This window comes from Schistocerca serialis, chromosome 9 (genome assembly GCF_023864345.2).
Source record: "Schistocerca serialis cubense isolate TAMUIC-IGC-003099 chromosome 9, iqSchSeri2.2, whole genome shotgun sequence".
In the NCBI taxonomy this organism is placed as follows: domain Eukaryota; kingdom Metazoa; phylum Arthropoda; class Insecta; order Orthoptera; family Acrididae; genus Schistocerca; species Schistocerca serialis.
Window position 1 is genome coordinate 153175903 of NC_064646.1, and position 17251 is coordinate 153193153.

General features: G+C 44.6%; 1 protein-coding gene across 2 annotated transcripts in view; it reads left to right on the forward strand.

Moving 5' to 3' along the window:
• The window catches only part of LOC126419152 (TWiK family of potassium channels protein 18), a 1284255-nt gene that overhangs the window by 663296 nt on the left and 603708 nt on the right, over nucleotides 1-17251 (forward strand). Inside the window, exon 3 of one of the 2 annotated variants that reach the window (XM_050086262.1) lies at nucleotides 6212-6307. The exons of the other annotated variant lie outside the window; for it this stretch is intronic. The gene's annotated coding sequence lies outside the window, so the exon portion shown is untranslated. The remainder of the gene's footprint in view (nucleotides 1-6211; nucleotides 6308-17251) is intronic. 2 annotated transcript variants of the gene reach the window in all.

The following is a 17251-nucleotide window of genomic DNA, read 5'->3' on the forward strand; positions in this document are numbered from 1 at the left end:
CGGTTAAACTTCCCGTCTGTAGCACGTCGTCTTCGTGGTGTAGAAATTTTAATGGCCAGTAGTGTTCTAACATTCTGCGTGGTGTCTGTTCTATATCGTGTCTCCCTACCACTTTCGCGCAACGACGCTCTGAGCGTGTTTTTTAGGGAATTGACTAGTTTGAACCTGGGACGTGTTCCTGGTAAGGAGACGCCAGACCACACATGACATGTAGAATTCAGAAGAGTTCAGTGAGACTAGCGATGACATAACCAAATACTTAATGATTTCAGCGTCAGCTCCACTGCACTCCCTGTATAAGAATCTTAATACTAACTAAATTTAGTGGAATGGGTTCAAAGCTTTCCTATTTTTAGTTAGCTGGTAAAATAACGTCGAAAAAGCAGTTAAGTTTACCATTGGAAATTTTATTCTACTCACAAAGCATTGTTTATAAATTGCGCTATTGATAAAAGGAAATGTTTTAATACAGGATGGTAAAAACCAACTGCGTTTAACAATAATGTGAACGAATATTCCGTGAGTGGGTTTCCAAGTTCTACAATGGATCGAAGGATGACCTATGCCATATCACATCTATAATCTAGTTTTAAATTAAGTTTCACAAAAGAGAAAACTATCAAAATGGTCTACAGTGACCCTCAATTATCTTTAATTACTTATCTAACTTGTCGTAAATTACAGTGGCTGATGTGGCTTCTCAATAACTATATAACAGAAAAATCATCGCGTTTCAGATTTTTACTTCAAGTGGCAAATGTGAACACCATGAGCTTTAATTGACAATCGACACTAGTATTACGCAAAAAGGGGGTGTAACAGATGAGACTTCTGCAGTTCTGAGTGAAGCTTTATGCGCTGTTATGCGGCATCGCGTGCGTTCATTACCTTGTCGGTGTTCGTCAGGGGGCAGCGAACAGCACGGCTCCACTCACCTCGCCGTCTCGGAAGCAACTCTCTCCTATCTTCTCCTTACTACAATTTACCGAAGTTGGTTTAAAAAAACTATCTGGCTGTGTTTTCATCTGACCAATCAGGGTCTCAATGTTAACCTTAAACTCCACCTACAAAAATTCTGTCTATTTAATGAGAAACGTTATACTTTTCGTGGTGGGGCAATGTTTTTTAAAGCTTGCAACGTAACAGAGACGCGAAAAAGTCTCACGCTAAAACTTGCAGCTGGTGTGGTCCTTTTAGCGTTATCGTAAGATCTATACTGTTCTTCTGGAGGGCTCTATCTTTTAACATGGGCTGCGGGGTGGTCCTGACGTAACAGAGACGCGAAAAAGTCTCATGCTAAAACTTGCGGGTGGTGTAGTCTTAGCGGTTAGCTGGCGACGTGGGTGTGCGTCTGTCCCTTATCGTAGGGCCTTCCAGCTTAACACGGTTCTGCTCTCGGCTTCTGTTCTCGTTTCTCCCCTCGGAACTGCGTCTGTCTCACGGTGGGAAGGAATGACATGCATTTAGGCAGTCTTGTGTTAGTCTGTGGTATTCCATTTGCTCACTCGTTACTCGTATTACTTTGGTTAATTTAATGTCACGATTTATTCGGAGCTATGTGGCATACTACTGGATTTGCTTATCATGTCAGGGTTTTCATGGAAGGTGTTGGATTTGCCTGACACCTTACAGTGTAAATGGTAATGACAGAAAAGAGTGACGAGAATTCTCAAAGTATATTCTGCAGTCACTTAGGCGACGGGTACTGCAAATTCGCTATGAAACAACATAACAATGCCACGCAGACAGAATTTAAAGATTTAGTTGGCAATGAAAGAGCAAAATATTGCCTCGGGATTCTTTGCTCCGTGCATCAACCGCAGTGTGTGCTAAATTTGTGGGAGGGAGGACGAGAAGAAATTGAAGGTACGAATGGTAAAATTTCTGACGTCGCTCGCATTATTTCGTTGTCACCTGCAACAGTTTTCGACGGAACGAAAAGTATGGGACTACATATCACTGCAAAGTAACTTGGTTAAGGGGCATGCTTGGAACCATTTTTCGGTTTAAAACGTTCTATTGTAGAATTTGTGAAGAAACCAAGGAATGCAGGAACGAAAATGGGAATATCTGGAATCGACTCAGACATGCGTTTAAACTGGACTTGACTGCACAGTACCCATAATAAGACATTGCAAGGAGAGAAACTGCTAATTTCTGATTCGATGGGGATGCATCTAGAAAAAAAAAGAAGGGGCCAATTCTGACACAGTACAGTTAACTAAGCTCACTGGCGTTAAGAAAAATGTGAAGTTAAAGAATTCATTGTGGCCTCAAAAGAACTGCAAGGATGGTGTCATAAACATTTTGAGAACACTGCCAATCTTATACCTGTTTTCGAGCAGTTTTTGAGACTGTTTGCAGTTTCAGTTGAAAGCTTCCCTGTTCCTGTGCAGATGTAACTTGTTGATCTGAGTGGTACGATAATTCCGTTTGAAAGACAAATCAATGTAACATTAAAACTGACCAGGACGTGTACATTCTTTACTTCACGTAGAGGTTGCAAAAGCGCTACACTATTTCGAGCAACATATGTGTGAAAGACGTTTTTTTCTATTATGACACTAAATAAGTCACGACTGCGTTGCAACCTCAGGCCGAAAATCTAATTTTCTGCGTCTGTCCATATGCCGACATTTTGTTCCAGATAAAAATTATCTATCTTCAGCGCACCAAAAATAATTAAATATTACTGAAAAGTTATGTTTTTGGTCTATATTTTTAAGAGAAAAATGATTCAAATGGCTCTGAACACTATGGGACTTAACTTCTGAGGTCATCAGTCCCCTAGAGCTTAGAACTACTTAAACCTAACTAACCTAAGGACATCACACACATCCATGCCCGAGGCAGAATTCGAACCTGTGACCATAGCAGTCGCGCGGTTCCGGACTGAAGCGCCTAGAACCGCTCGGCCATCGCAGCTGGCTATTTTTAAGAAATGTGAAATGTAAAACCAAGTGATATGCATGCGTCGGCATTACATATTGAGAAGCCAAAAAAAAAAAAAAAAAAAAAAATCCGGTACACGTGGCTAATATCGCGTAGGGACCACGCGAGCCCGCACAAGTGCCACAGCAGAACGTGACATGGACTCGACTAAAGTCTGAAGTAATGTTGGAGGAAACTGACACCACGAATCCTGCTGGGCTGTCCACAAATCCGGAAGAATACATTGGGGTGGAGATCTCTTGTGAACAGCCCGTTGCAAGGCATCCCAGATATGCTCAATAATGTTTATGTCTGGGGAGTCTGGTGGCCGGCCAATGGAAGTGTTTAAACTCAGAAGAATATTCCTGGAGCCATTTTGTGGCAATTCCGGACGTGTTGGGTACGAAATTGTCCTGCTGGAATTGCCAAAGTCTGTCGGAATGCACAACGGACATCAATGGATGAAGGTGATCAGACAGGATGCTTACGTATGTGTCACCTGTCAGAGGCACATCTAGACGCATCAGAGGTCCCATATCACTCCAAATGCACACGCCCGATGCCATTACAGAACCTCCGTCGCCTTAGACAACCCCCTACTGACTTGCAGGGTCCATGATTGTCTCAATACCTGTACATGTCCATCCGCTAGTCGCAATTTGAAATGAGACTCGTCCGACCAGGCAACGTGTTCCCAGACATCAACAGTCCAGTCGCTGTTGACGGGACCGGGCGTCGTGCAGTCATTAAGGATACACGACTTGGTCTTCAGCTCCGAAAGCCCATGTCGATGATGTTTCGTTGAATCATTCGCACGCTGACACACGTTGGTGGCCCAGCATTGAATTCTGTAGTAATTTGCGGAGGCATTGAAATTCTGTCACGTTGAACGATTCTTTTCAGTAGTCGTTGGTCCGGTTGCTGCAGGACCTTGTTTCCGGCTGCAGCAATGTAGTAGATTTGATGTTTTACCGGATTATTGATATTCACTGTGTACTCGTGAAATGGTCGTACAGGAAAATACCCACTTCTTCACTACCTCGGAGCGATGGGACGGAGATGCTGCGTCCCATCGCTCGTGCGCTGACTATACCACCACGTTCCAACTCACTTAAATCTTAATAACCTGCCACTCTAGCAGCAGTAACTGGTCTAACAACTGCGCCAAACGCTAGTTGTCTTATATAGGCATTGCCGACAGCAGCGCCGTATTCCACCGGTTTACATATCGCTGTATTTAAATATGCATGCCTGTACCTGTTTCCTTCGTCACCCTTGACCGTCGCCTCTCCTGGACTCCCCAACTCCGGGCAATCCAAGCCAAGGCACGCTCCCGATTCCTCAAGCTCCTCTCCGGCCATACGTGGGGTCTGGACCCCTTCACCATCCTCCACGCCAATAAATCCCTCATCTGCCCTATCCTTTGTTATGCCCATCGGGCTTGGATCTGCGCCCCCCTACCTTTTATAGATCCCTCCAAATCCTTGAACGCCATGCTCTCTGCCTCGCCTATCACATCCGTCTCCCCTCCCCCACGTGGATCCTGTATGATCTCATCCCCTTCCCCCACCTCCTCCTCTTCCTTGAAAGGATACGGATCCTGTACACCTCCCGCAAACTCGATCCTCCTCATCAGCTTGTCTCACCCGTCCTCTCCCACCCCCACCCGCTGCCGCGCCTGTATTCCCACGTCCCACCCGGTCTCCATCTCTCCACCCTCCACACCCTCTCCCAAGGTGGCTTCCGACGGCTCCCCCTCCCTGATGATGTCCTCCTCCCCTCCATCTACCCCTCCTATCAACTTTGATCCTGCCCCCCTCTTCCTGTGCCCTTTCCTTTAGGCACCCCCCCTCCTTTCTCTTTCCATTTCCCCAATCCCCTCCCTCCTTCCCTCTTCCCCCGGGCTTCCCCTCCACCTTCCTCCCTTCCCCCTATCTCCCCTGCCCGTGGCATCTGCTCTCCCCTCTCCCTCGCCCAACCCCCCCCCTCCTCCTCTCTTGGCAGGTCCCCGGACTCGTACACGGTTAGTGAACATTAGCGCGCCGGAGATCAACGCCTCGTGTTCTGTGTGTGCCGTCGTTTTGTGCTTAAATGCTTCAGTGTTATTCGTTTTGTGCACCTACGTTCACGTGTGACAATTTTCGCCTCTGTCTGTGTCTAAGTGTATGCACAATTTTATCTTGGACTCTACGTCCGTGAACGGCACCTTGTATTTTAAAAAGTGTTTGTCTCCGTTTATGTGTCCACCCTGTTTATTCTCGAAATGTCTTCATTTGTCTATTTGTGTTTCTCTGCGGCCCAAGAGCGGCGTAGTGTGCTGCTGCAGGCCTGCCTGTAATACAGGTTTCAAAATGACAATAAAGGAAAAAAAAACCTGTTTCCTTGCCACTTCAGTGTGATTTAAATGCGGTGCATTCGCATTTTCCTCCTCATGCTCAGACAGCACGGCGTGGCGGTGAGGGAAACGTGGCAGCCGTATCTACTGAGCGCCTTAGGCGCTCATGCCATGCTATGGCCGGCGCGCGAGCCCAATTCTCGGCGACCTCTGTTCTTTATTTTTACTGAGGAAGAGCGTACGTCTGAGTCGTGTGTTACACACTGTCATTGTCGGCGACGTGTGTTTCACAAGTAGCTGTACAGTCGCTCGTACTCTGCGACGAGACGAGAGGCAGTTCGCCTATATTCCCAATGCTAGCTCATGCGAATCTGACGTTGAATGTGTTGCGTGATCCGTCAGTAGGGGGATAACAAATCGTTATCCTGGGTTTCTTTAGTGGTCCGATACTTGATTAACTTCTTTATTTAGTGAACTGTTCCCTCCGGAGCCGGCCCTGGTGACCGAGCAGTTCTAGGTGCTTCAGTCCGGAACCGCGCGACTGCTACGGTCGCAGCTTCGAATCCTGCCTCGGGCATGGATGTGTGTGGTGTCCTTAGGTTAGTTAGGTTTAAGTAGTTCTAAGTTCTAGGGGACTGATGACCTCAGATGTTAAGTCCCATAGTGCTCAGAGCCGTTTGAATTTTTTGTTCCCTCCGGAGGAAAAAATAATATAGCGGCCGTACTTGACTCTTGCAAAGCAGCATGCGGTCATCGGTGTATTTTTCCTCATTTATGACTTACTCTGTATATATTTAAATGGCCGGACTCAGTAGCGTTCCTGAAAAGAGTTTTAAGCGCTTTGTCTTCGCGGCCTGGAGTGGCGCATTCTGTTTTACTGCCAATCTCAAGCTTTTCAGTGGTCCCAGGGCACCGGTTGGAGCCTGTGTAATTTTTATGTTCCAGGCGTATCTGCGTCTGCCTCGCCGCTGGGAGAACTCATTCTTCTGGCCAGCCGTAGCGGCCGGCTCTCCGCTGATAAACTTGCCGAAACATTTCCAGGTAAGCTGCTGCCGAGGCATTCTGCAAAGATGGGGCTGTTTCGTACGCCTTTTCTTCGCTTTAATTGCTTCTCCGCAGATCTCTTTTTAGCGCGATCCTGCTTTCCCAGTAAAATATACAAAAAATTTTTGCAACTTCCTTGGTAAAAGTCGGTAGATGTTGTTACGGTCCAAATAAATGAACCGCTAGAGACGTTCTTTCTTCATGGATACAGTGAAAGAAAAGCAATGTAACCTGGCGTGTGGGCACTATACGTAGAATTATTCCTACTTTCTGAGGAGAAAAAAAGAAAGACTCTCGCGACGTTCTAGATGTTTCACTCGTATTTATGTACTCACAAATCGTTTTCGACTACCTACGCCATCATCAGAAAAACTGAATGCGCAGTTACGGAGAAACTAACGGAGTTATGCTATACTGACGGAGTTCGTAGAAAGTAAAGTATTGTGTTTTGCAAATGACAAAGAATGACGTTAAAAATTTAAATGAATAATACGGTTGACTCAGGATCTCCTATAAAAATATCTTGTTGTATATTATTTTGGCATCTGAGAACCAAGTCAACTCGGAGAAGCTCCTTTACTACTTTTTTATTCAAGTCAAATATTCTTCCAATATGTGGTTTTACAGTTTGGGATCCACATAGCTTACATACATAATGGAACTGTTTAAAATTTAAGAAAAATTTAAAATCATCTAAAAAATTTCTGGTAGTCGCATTAGCTGTTAATAGTTTCCTTATTACAGGATATTACGCGATACTTTAATGAAGGAACTATCAACAGCTGATGCGGATAACATAAGTTTTCAGAACATTTTAATGGTTGTTTAATTTTTTTAAAGATGAGTATTTCTATTAAATATTCTTTCGTTCACATTCTTTGAAACCTTCTTCCCAGTTCTGCCTGAAAAGCTTATGTCCTGGGTCTAAATTTGTCCTGGTAACGTAAGACAGCCTCAGTCTTGCCTTTAGAAGAAATCCCGTTCTAAATCTCTTTTCCACATATTCTCATTTATTCAAGTTTAACTCTAGGATCCGGCGTACTTTGATCTTGTTCACAAGAATATTTATTATGTGATGTGTCAACCTTCCGTGGCTTATCCGAAGCCTTGTATGTCCGAAGAACGTAGTCTTTCTTATGCAGACGGTATTAGAGATCATCCATATTTGAGTGTACAAGTTCTAGTTCGCACGTCTTTTAATAGTTGGTACTTAACTGTACGTTTAAAAAAATGAACCACATGTTAGTAGTTTTCTTCAAAAATATAAGAAAAATTCCTGTTATTAAATGTCCGAAAACCAATACTGGTAAAGTGGTTCATTGGTTAGCAGGGTATATGGGCTGCTGGAGTGGAATGCTGAACCCATTTGAGAATACAAAAAATTTATTTTCACCACATTAACTAAAACAGAGCACTGGTAACAACACAGTGTTTAATTGGTATTTGAAGATTGCGGTGATCTACATCGATTATGCAATTGTATCAAAGAAATGAGAATAACTGAATAAATTTTAAAACAGCCTTATGGCCCCAACTTTAAACTGATAAAAAATCACTTTACGCAAATATAACTTTAACATAACTACAGATACGAGATGACTAGTCGATTATCAAGCCTTGTGAATATGAAAAATAGCTGTTTGCAAAAGCTATTAGGTTTTTAAAAAGACTCAAGCACCAAGATCTCATAAATACCAGAATTAGTTATCATGGAAAACACTCGACAATATGATGGTATGATATTCTGAAAGATCTACCCAGCAATTAACACATAGCGACGTTTGGCGTTCACATCGGCAGCGCGTCTGCGGTCAAGTGACAAGAAGCAGAAGGGCCAGTGCACACCAATAACGGCTTCTAGAACACACAAACCTAGTATTAATACAAAGTTCACCAAATACTAAAACCAGCAGCCTAACACTGGCTAGCGCGAAATGCAGGAAGAGATGTTAAGCGTTATAGTGTGACAACAGCAGTTACTATGAAAGCAATGGTTCATTAAACAATCGCAAACGACGTGAAATTTCATGTGATAACTAGTTGAAAGTTATAATGACCAGACAAACCGCACACAATCTTAAATACCAAAGCACCGTTTTTCGGCGCAAAAAAAGGAGTGTAAACGACTCTGTTCTTTTAGATCATTACCTACGTTAGTTAGAACTTCGACTTTCCTTTCTTTATTGTATGCTGCCGTTGATGTTTTTGACTCATTATTTTCATACAAGCCGTTCCCCTGAAAAAAAAAAAAATTTTCAAATGGCTCTAAGCACTATGGGACTTTTCAGGTCACCAGTCCCCTTGACTTAGAACTACTTAAACCTAGCTAACCTAAGGACATCACACATACCCATGTCCGAGGCAGGATTAGAACCTGCGACCGTAGCAGCGCGGTTCCCGACTGAAGTGTCTAGATCCGCTCTGCCACAGCGGCCGGCCGTTCCCCTGCAGCTGCAATCCCATATCAGTAGTTCTGTTACGGTGAGTGGTGAGTATGTAAGCTACTGCAGGTGCGGTAACGTCAGGTTCCCTCATCTGTCTTCCTGTTCAGGTGAGCATTGCTTGTGACATACGTCCCCCACTCTCCAGCTGTCCTAATGCACGACAATGCGGTACGGTCGTCGCTGCCGAGCGGCGACTTTAAGTAGCTTGGACAGGAATGCACAACTCTGCATTCTGCTGTTGAAAGAGCTATGCATTACAAAATGTGTTCATTATGAAACAAATTTAATAAATGTTAGGTTCCGCTCCTCAATGGGTAACAATAGAACCCATATAGCATCAGCTTGGTGTCTCTCGTGCCTACCCAACTGTCAAGAATCCTTTTTCTCAGGAACGGATTGACACAGAGTTGAATTGTATGTCACATATTAAAGTCCACGGTTCCTAGGCGCTTATACGTAAATCCAATCAAAAGTTGCTGTTATTTACACTACTGGCCATTAAAATTGTTACACCACGAAGATGACGTGCTACAGACGGGAAATTTAACCGACAGGAAGACGATGCTGTGATATGCAAATGAGTAGCTTTTCACAGCATTCGCACAAGGTTGGCGCCGGTCTCGACACCTACAACGTGCTCACATGAGGAAAGTTTCCACCCGATTTCTCATACACAAACAGCAGTTGACCGACGTTGCCTGGTGAAACGTTGTTCTGATGCCTCGTGTAAGGAGGAGAATTCCGTACCATCACGTTTCCGGCTTTGATAAAGGTCGGATTGTAGCCTATCACGATTGCAGTTTATCGTATCGCGACATTTCTGCTCACGTTGGTCGAGATCCAATCACTGTTAGCAGAATATGGAATCGGTGGGTTCAGGAGGGTAATACGGAACGCCGTGCTGGATCCCGACGGCCTCATATCACTAGTAGTCGAGATGACAGGCATCTTATCCGCATGGCTGTAAGGGATCGTGCAACCACATCTCGATCCCTGTGTCAACGGATGGGGACGTTTGCAAGACAACCATCTGCACGAAGAGTTCGATGATGTTTGCACCAGCATAGACTATCAGCTCGGAGACCATGGCTGCAGTTACCCTTGACGCTGCATCACAGACAGTAGCGCCTACGATGGTGTACTCTATGACGAACCTGGGTGCAAAGCGTCATTTTTTCGGATGAATCCAGATTCTGTTTACAGCATCCGTGTTTGGCGTCAACGCGGTGAACGGACATTGGAAGCGTGTATTGCTCATCGCCATACTGGCGTATCACCCGGCGTGATGGTATGGCGTGTCATTGGTTACACGTCTAGGTTACCTCTTGTTCGCATTGATGGCATTTTGAACGGTGGACGTTATATTTCAGGTGTGTTACGACCCGTGTCTCTACGCTTCATTCGATCCCTGCGAAACCGTACATTTGAGCAGGATAATGCACGACCGCATGTTGCAGGTCCTGTAGGGGCCTTTCTAGATGCAGAAAATTTTCGACTGCTGCCCTGGCCAGCACATTCTCCAGATCTCTCACCAATTGAAAATGTCTGGTCAATGGTGCCCGAGCAACTGGTTCGTTGCAATACGCCGGTCACTACTCTTGATGAACTGTGGTATCGTGTTGAAGCTGCATGGGCAGGTGTACCTGTACATGCCATCCAAGCTCTGTTTCACTCAATGGCCAGGTGTATCAAGGCCGTTATTACGGCCAGCGGTGGTTGTTCTCGGTCCTGATTTCTCAGGATCTATGCACCCAAATTGCGTGAAAATATAACCACATGTCAGTTCTAGTATATAATATTTGTCCAATGAGTACCCGTTTATCATCTGCATTTCCTCTTGATGTGGCAATTTTAATGGCCAGTAGTGTATCATGCTTTCCTGCTGAAACTGTTCTACTGCAGTACAGATAACACTTGCATCCCAAGTTGGAGTGAAGTGGCATGGCAACTGAAGCCTAGATCCAAAGCTGAAATAGCTGGTACAGTACAATTCTTGCGGGAGAAAGTCTCAGTTGTACTCATATTCACAAGGAGATTCTGGCGGTATGTGGATCAAATGGAATGTCGATTCCAGCCGAGGTGCAACAGCGCCAAAAATCTGATCAACGTCGCACATTTCTAGGTGATACTGACTGGATAGAAAGGCCATCGACATCGACCACAGACTACAATATCTGGGCAGCTGAGAAACTGATTTGCAGCCGTCTCAGATTTTTCCGACTATGATGACGTTCACACAGCGGTACTCGAATGGCTCCGTGACCAAGGAAGAGAAGTCCACAGTTGAGGAACTGAACGACAGGTCAGACGTTTTCGACAGTCGTTTACTGACCACGTAGAAAAAAATAGAGGTCTGCTCAGAAAATTACGGAACATTCGTAATTTCAGGCCCGTGGTGAGTTGGAGTGAAATGCGTTTCGAGCGACTGCAACGGTCGCAGGTTCGAATCCTGCCTCGGGCATGGATGTGTGTGATGTCCTTAGGTTAGTGGGGTTTAAGTAGTTCTAAGTCCAGGGGACTGATGGCCTCAGAAGTTAAGTCGCATAGTGCTCAGAGCCATTTGAACCATTTGAAATGCGTTTGGCATCGCTGCAGACGCCTGTGTTTAATCTGTAACTGCCGAAAGTTTCATTGCTGTATGTCTGTTAGTTATTGTTCAGCGCGGCATTAATTACAACGTTGTGACTCACGGTTTGCGAATTCCGAGATGGAAGAGCTAGAGGAGCAACGGGTCTGCATTCAAATTTGCGTGAAACTGAAGGGAACCTTTACAGAGAGACACCAAATGGTGCAGGAAGGCTCCGGTGATGAGTGTTTAAACCGTAATCGGTGTTACAAATGGTTCACACGGTTTAAAAGTAGCCGGGCGGAAGTTAAGGATGACCCTAATTCAGGAAGCCCTTCGAAGTCCACCGTCGACGCTCATGTCAAGAACGTCAACGAGAATGTGCGTGCCAAAAGAAGACTGACTGACGGAGAGGTTGCAGAAGAAAGTAACGTTTCAGTTGGATCATGTCATGATGTCCTGACACAGTATCTTGGAATGCATCGTGTTACCATCAAGTTCACCGCACGGCTCTTGAGTCAAGACCAGAAAGATCCTCACTGTGAAGAGCTTTTGGATGGCGCAAATGAGAACGAGGTATTCCTTAAGAGAATCATAATTGGTGATGAGACATGGTGTACGATTATGACGTAGAAAGCGAGATTCAGTCTTCACGATGGGTCGGGAAAGGTTGTCCAGACCTCGTCACGTCAGGTCAAATGTCAAAGTCATACTGGTAATTTTCTTTGGCTCTGAGGGATTGGGTCATCATGATTTCATGCCATAGGGACAAATTGTTAATCGATGGTACTATCGGGACCTGTTGTGACACCTGCGAGGAAATGCGCCAGGGAAACGTCCTAAAATGTGGCGAGACAATTCACGGCTCTTGCATCACTGTAACACACCCGGACTTTCGTCCCTATCGGCGCGTGACTACTGCACAAAAAACGAAATTACTGTGCTGCCTCATGTTCCGTACTGTGCAGACCTGGCCCTTGCGGCCTGTTTCCTTATTTCCAAAGCTGAAAACCCCGTTGAAAGGACGAAGATTTCCAACGATAGACGAGATAAAAGAAAATTCGCAGAAGACGCTTCGCACGATCCAGCAAGAGGCGTACCAAGACTGCTTACGGAAGTGGAAACGGCGTTGGGTCGGTGTATCAATCATGGAGGAATTTCGAAGGAGACAATGCACAATAAGTAAAAAGTAAGCGTAGAAAAAGTGTGTGGAGAAATGTTCGGATTGTTTTGAACAGACTTAGGTCAGACATCATTCTGAAATGACATGCAGCATCCAATAAAAGTAACTTCATCTTTTTGAAGCCCTCTCGTATTTTTCTATACATTCCTGGACATCGTTCACTATTCATTTCGAACACAATATTAAACATCTCGCTTTTCACTGAACTAGCTCTGAAGAAACTGAAAAAAAGCAAGAGAAGTGGTAATAAGAGGCAAACGAACCTGATAATGAGAATCGCATTATGAAACGCATCTTGCGGCAGACGAAGGGAAATGGTAACAGGGCGCAGTAAATGTTATTTTGTAGCAAAAGAAACCACTATTCTCTCGCTTACAATGTTAAGTCACGTCGTCATCGCTTCAGAGCTATCGGCCAACTTGCGTGTTTCTGTTGTTTCTCGTACTCCGCCGTCTTCCGTGACGTTTCTCCTCCCCCTGCCGCGCAGCATTCTACAGTTCTCTTCGGAATCGACGCGACGCAGATAAATCAGTTTGTTCGCTCGTCCGTCAAGGCGCGGCGCTGCGGGCGCTACGACGGAATCACAGCCAGGAGCTCGACCAATTAGCCGCACCTGCCAATCTGCGTTCCAAGGGATGGTGGGTGGGATGTGAGAGGGAGGCGGGAGGCGGACAGCTCTGGCTCCGGCAGAGAGAGAGCGCCCTCCTCCGCTCCCACTGGCTGACTGACGTCACGAATTAAAGGGAAAGGAAAGGGTTGAGGGATGAGGGGCGTGGCGCCGGCTGCGGCCGTAACCAAGTTTGGTGGTGGCGGCGGTGGTGGTGGCACTTCCACCCTTCAGCTACACACGTGCGCTCCGCCAGACAGAGCCGAGGGCTGCTCCTCGTCTGAGGACCGCACAAGTGTACCATCAGTCTTCATCAGTAGTTCCCAGGCTGTGAGCAAATTACACCCAGAGGGAAAAAAAAGAAATTTCCTAAGGGTAGAAAAAAAAAGTTCTATAGCTTAGGCGCCTCTCCTTCCAATCCAGATTATATCTTCGTAGACCTCAAAAGTATTTGTATAAAATCACAGCATTCGCATGATAGTCGTTGAAGTAATCCCAAAGAAATAAAGAAAGCGGTGTAGCTCGCATAATACTAGGCACAGAATGAAATCGGAGCAAATTTAACTCTTCGACCGCCATTCATGCCGATTGGCGAATGGCGTTATTGTCGATAAACTACCGATCCCCACATTCAATGGGGTACTGTATTTTGGCTCTTTTGTATACGAATTCGCGTATACTGACCGGCTCGAACGATCTACTTTGCGTTGCTGGAGACCTGTCGCATCTACAACAGTCCGTTATTGTGCGAAGTCAAGCTGCTGGAGGGTAGCAGATATGGCTTCATGTTTTCTTACGGACGAGGAAATTTTGCGCGAATTGGAGGAAGATATTGTCGACAATGACAATGAGCATAACGATATCGACGATTCAGGTGATGGTGTTTATTTTGTGCGAGAAGAATTGCGTCTAACTTCAGGTGACTATTTCTCGTTCTTATTTCGTAAAACACTCGTCAAAAAGTTGCGTTCGTTCCTGATGTTTCTTCATTTTTTTAAAACATTAAAAATATTTTTTAATTTCTTGCGTGTAAGAAGGAAGGGCCTGAAGGAAAGACGCTACATACCTGCGCAGCAAGTGCAACATAGGCATATGCATTGGGCATTGTTTAATTGTGTATCATGAAGAAAAGAAAAGAGAGTTTTGTCCATCTCTACACTTCTTATCCCTAGCCAGTCCCGTAACAGAAGTTTAATATATTTTCTTATCCCATTATTAAATGACCCAATAAATTTTTTAGGTGCAGCAGTCTTTTTTCTAAATTAAAAAAGTTACTGAATAAATTAAGAATTTTCTAAACTCGAAAAATTGTTCCAAAGAACAGTTCGACTGCAATTTAAAAGTATTGCAATCGAGAAAATTTTGTCAGTACTATAGTTAACATTTTCTAATACACACAAATAATCAGTAAGTGAAATTAAATTAAGCAGAAATATCAAAAGCCTGTTACAAGTTAGATACATTGTGGAATAGAAGCTACTGGAACTAACACAGGGTTCTCGTTTCAAGGCACGTAAAACTGTTAGTAAAATAAAAGAAATTCGTTCCACTTGCGAGTATTGTAAAAGTCTTTCTTATGTTTCAACTTACAAGATGGTGCATGACTGTCGAAGTATAGCTTAGCTGTCCACATGTTATACAAATAGGTCTAAAATATACAGCATGTTACTCATCATAAAATTTTGTAGCTGAAGAATTTACAAAATTTTCCAGATAGCTTTAATGTTAGGTTGTGAGTAAGTTCGTAGCGTTTTTAGATAAGTATAACACACCAGCTATACACCGAAGCGCCAAAGAAACTGGTATAGCCATTCGTATTCAGAGACATGTAAACAGCCAGAATACAGTGCTGCAGTCGGCAACGTCTATATAAGACAACTAGTGCTAGCAGAAGTTGTCAGATCGGTTGCTGCTGCTACAATGGCAAGTTATGAAGTGACTTCAAACGTGATGTTATAGTCGGCGCACGAGCGATGGGACACACCATCTCCGAGGTACTGATGAAGTAAGTGGGGATTTTCCCGTACGACCATTTGACGAGTATATAGTGAATATGAGGAATCCGGTAAAACTTCAAATCTCCGACATTGCTGCGGCCGGAAAAAGATCCTGCAACAACGGGACCAACGACGACTGAAGATAGTGGTTCAGCGTGACAGAAGCGCAACCATTCCGCAAATAGTTGCAGATTTCAATGCTGGGCCATCAACAGGTGTCAGCGTGCGAATCATTCAACGAAACGTCATCAATATGAGATTTCGGAGCCGAAGGACCGCTAGCGCACTCTTGATGACTGCACGCCACAAAGCCTTACTCCTCGCCTGGGCCCGTCAACACCAACATTGGACTGTTGATGACTGGAAACATGTTTCCTGGTCGGACGACTCTCGTTTCAAACTGTATAGATCGGATGCACGTGTATGTGTATGGAGGCAACCTCATGAACCTATGGACCTGCATGTCAGCAGGGGACTGGTCATGGTGGTGGAGGCTCTGTAATGGTGTGGGACGCGTGCAGTTGGAGTGATATGGGACCCCTGATACGTCTAGACACGACTCTGACAGGTGACACGTGCGCAAGCATCCTGTCTGATCACCTGCATCCATTCATGTCCATTGTCCATTTCGACGGACTTGGCCAATTGCAGCAGGAAAGTGTCACACCCCACACGTCCAGAATTGCTACAGAGTGGCTCCAGGAACACTCTTCTGAGTTTAAACTCTTCCGCTGGCCACCAAACACCACAGACATGAACATTATGGAACACATGTGGGATGATTTGCAACGTGCTACTTAGAAGAGATCCCCACCCCCTCGTACTCTTACGGATTTATGGACAGCCCTGCAGGATTCATGGTGTTAGTTCTCTCCAACACTACTTCAGATATTAGTCGAGTCCATGCCACGTCGTGCTGAAGCACTTCTGTGTGATCGCAGAGCCCTACATGATATTATGCAGGTGTACCAGTTCCTTCGGCTCTACAGTGCATATTTGTGCTATTTTCGATGTTCATTTTCCAAAATGTGAAGGGAATTAATCACCTCTTATCTTTTGTCTGTCTCAAAGTGGCAACAGCATCCTCCATGTAAAGTTTCTGGAGAGTGGAGTGTTGACAGTTGAGGGCGCGAACATGGATTCTGGTCACGCTTTCTGGACAGCAGCGGGGAAAGCTTACTGCTTCGGGCCGCAGTAGAGAGGGTGACGTTTCCAGCCGCTGTTTGATGCTGGTCGAGCTGTTAAAGGGAATGTAAGAAGCACAGCTGTGGCGGCCCCTTCCTTACACCGTCCAGCTCGTTACTTGCTCACCCGCCGTGTAACTCCTGTTGCTTATTGTGCTTACATCTCTGGCTTCTTCTTGTGACTTTAATCACACGAACCACCCAGGTAACTAGATCATGTTGCACTAGCTCTATACACTCCTCCACAGTTTTTGGCTTTCCACTTGCGTTAGCATAATTGTGTAGTTTAATTTGAATTATACAAAATTTTGCTCTCTATTATTCTCGTTGTGATTTATGCCAATCATTACAGCAAATAAATAATTGTTAATCTCAGTTTTGACTAAGATTTCAGAATCCTTTAACTTGTCCTACAACCATTCCTGGTTAGGCGACCCATTAAAAAACAAAAACGTAATTGGTTGTATTTTTAATTCGTTCGTTTTGCTGTGATGTTGTTGTCCTAGGCTCAGTGGTCAAATGAAAGGACAGCTTACTTATTATTTCTTCAAAGCAAAGAGAATTCCAACCACTCGACTTTGATCAGTACAATTTAGTTCTTCCTATTATTCGGTCTTCAGGCAACGAGCATTTTACTCTCTCGTCGTGCAACAGTGCACTAGACTGCTCTCGACTTGCACCACAGGACAGTAGGGGAGTAAGTTAGTTAGTTAGTTAGTTGCTTAGTTACGTGTTCCATACATCATTTGAACGATTCCCATATCGAAGTGTTGCGGAACGAACCGGCTTCCAGGACATGTATACGTGGTTCGTGTTATCATTAATGAACGCAGTATTATTTTTGGTCTTACTTATGAAACTATACTTAAATTTATTTATTTTTTAGTGGCAAACTGTTTTTAGATACAAATTCGTCAATGGAATAGAAAATGACTTAACTTTAAATTTTATACTTACTTC